At 40.0% G+C, this 2,530-nt stretch overlaps 1 long non-coding RNA gene across 1 annotated transcript in view; it reads left to right on the top strand.

Annotated features, from left to right (window-relative positions):
• The window catches only part of LOC122547347, a 15,183-nt gene that overhangs the window by 7,903 nt on the left and 4,750 nt on the right, over positions 1 to 2,530 (top strand). Inside the window, exons 2-3 of the long non-coding RNA XR_006310979.1 lie at positions 116 to 206; positions 2,221 to 2,379. This is a non-coding gene — a long non-coding RNA (uncharacterized LOC122547347). The remainder of the gene's footprint in view (positions 1 to 115; positions 207 to 2,220; positions 2,380 to 2,530) is intronic.

Below are 2,530 nucleotides of genomic sequence, written 5' to 3'. Positions count from 1 at the left end.
CAGTCTCTGCAAGTTATCTTCCAAGTTGCATTTCATTGACGAGGAATAATTTGCTCTTCCTTCACAAGTATTTGTTAAAAATAGTCATTCTCATATTTTTAATTTTTTCATTCAGAAGCCATAATCAAATACTCGAGAGCCAACAGAAATGGCAGCTACACTGTTCCCTTTCAGATCAGATGAATATCCACAGTCCAAAAGACTAAGTAAGTTGAAAGTGTTGTAAAACCTTAACAGGTTCTGAGCAGAGAGAAACAGATTTAACTTATTGAATCGAATATGAGTTTTTCCCAATCGGGTAATATCAGGCTTAATATTCTAACTCTGTTTCTCTCTCCAGATACTGGCTCATCTCAAGTGTTTTGCCACTGTTTTCTGTTTATATTACAGATTTGCATTTTCCCCAGTATTCCCTAGCACAGTGATTCATTGGGGGGAGCAGGGTGGGAGTTGCATGGTGTATCATTGGTTAGCACGACTGTCCCACAGTAGCAGGGGCCTGTTTTGCTTCCATACTCAAGAATATTTGTATTGAGTTTTCACATTCTCCCCCGTCTGCCAGTGTTTCCTCCAGGTGCGCCAGATTCCTCCCACAGTCTAAAGACTTTCAGTGGATTGACCATGCTAAATTGCCCATCTAACAGAATTTTGAATAAATGCAAACACGCAGGTACCACAGACCTGTGGGGAAGAGAATTCTAACTCAACCGGTCCTGAGAGAATTTGTCTTTATCCCTGTTCCTACCGAGGTTGGAGAGTCATTGTATCTTTTTCTAGCCCCACTCCTCCATAGGTCATGACAAATTATCAGTGTAACCAAGTGTGTGATATGGCAAATGATATCAGTCTCAGACTGTGTTAGGTACAGTGTTAGGAACATGTCAGACATGTTCCTTAAATTTGTAAAAATAATTAATCTAAACCAAAAGCAAAGTTACTCAAAAAACGATGGAAAGATAAATGACATATAGTTTGGACATTGGCGATACGTGTATCATTCTTTATTTTCCTATAAATCGGAGACACACACATACGTCAGAAAGTAAACAGAAAAAAAATACAAACTCTGCAGAATATTAGTTTGGAAGACTTTTGTCCAGATAATAGTTAATTTCATGGCAAAAGGAAAATTGCGGTGGTCTTAATTGTTATTCTGCCTCACAGATGCTGATGGCAATAGGGTTTCTTCCTGCAATACTTGTACTTCCCTTCTCTGCTGGCAGTGGGGAGATTCCAATCAATCTTTAAAAGGAACCCTTATTCAGTGGGAAAGATGCCTGATAGATTTTCTGCTCTCTGTTAAAAAGGCATACGGTGTGTTAGGGTTCATTTGTCGAGCGATTACGTTAGGGAGCCGCAATGTCATGTTGCAATTATACAAAATGCTGGTGCAACCACATTTGGAATACTGTGTACAGTTCTGGTCCCCATATTACAGGAAGGATGTGGAATCATTGGAAAAGGTGCAGAGGAGATTTATCAGGATGTTGCCTGGTCTGGAGGGAAGGTTTTATGTGGATAGGCTGAGAGGGGGTTTGATCGAGGCATACAATATGATCTGAGGATTAGATAGGATAGACAGTGAAAGTCTTTTTCCTAGGATGAAGATGTCAGCTTGTACGAGGGGGCATAATTACACTTTTAGGGGTGATAGATTTAAGACAGATGTCAGATGCAGGTTCTTTACGCAGAGAGTGGTAAGGGCATGGAATGCCCTACCTGCTAATGTAGTCTGCTCAGCCACATTAGGGAAATTTAAATCCTTAGATATGCACATGGGTGATTTTGGGATAGTATAGGGGGACGAGCTGAGAATAGTTCACAGGTCGGAACAACATTGAGGACCGAAGGGCCTGTTATGCGCTTTATTGTTCCATGTTCTATGTTTTATTGTCGAGATGAACAAGTAAAGTGATGGATCAATGGCTGTGGCTGTTCAGACAAGTTACATTTTCTTCCTCTCTGAGCTGAAACATATAATAATGTTACCTGAACACCAACGTGAACCATGTAATGTCTGGTTAAACATTCCACTGATTGCATACTCCATCCCTGTTACCTGTTCCATTTAGGAGTGATTTGTAATTTATCATTTGAAAGTATTTTTATATGTGGTTTCATAATTATTGTACAATGAATGCATGTCTTCAAAGTACTGTGCTAAAATAAATATATTGTTTTATTAAATTAAATCCTTAGTTTTATTCTCTCATTCTTTAGCTACGCCCAGTACACTCTCCTCAGGGCCTTTTATGGTTCAATGTGAACATCTCGTAATCTCAGGCCTGAAGTGCCCTGACCTTGTAAAGGCCTTGAGGGGCATGAATATGATTATTTTCCAAGGTCGGAGGAGTCCAAACCAGCGGGCATAGATTTAAGGTGAGGGGGCAAGATTAAAAAGATACCTGAAGGGGTAACTTTTTTACACAGAGGGTAGTGTGTGTACGGAATAAGATGGCAACGCAAGTGATGGAGGTTGGCACAATTACAGCATTTAAGAGGCAATGGATGGGTATGTGAATAAGAACCA

Source organism: Chiloscyllium plagiosum, unplaced genomic scaffold (assembly GCF_004010195.1).
Source record: "Chiloscyllium plagiosum isolate BGI_BamShark_2017 unplaced genomic scaffold, ASM401019v2 scaf_3396, whole genome shotgun sequence".
Lineage (NCBI taxonomy): Eukaryota > Metazoa > Chordata > Chondrichthyes > Orectolobiformes > Hemiscylliidae > Chiloscyllium > Chiloscyllium plagiosum.
This window is presented reverse-complemented; position numbering and strand designations above follow the sequence as displayed.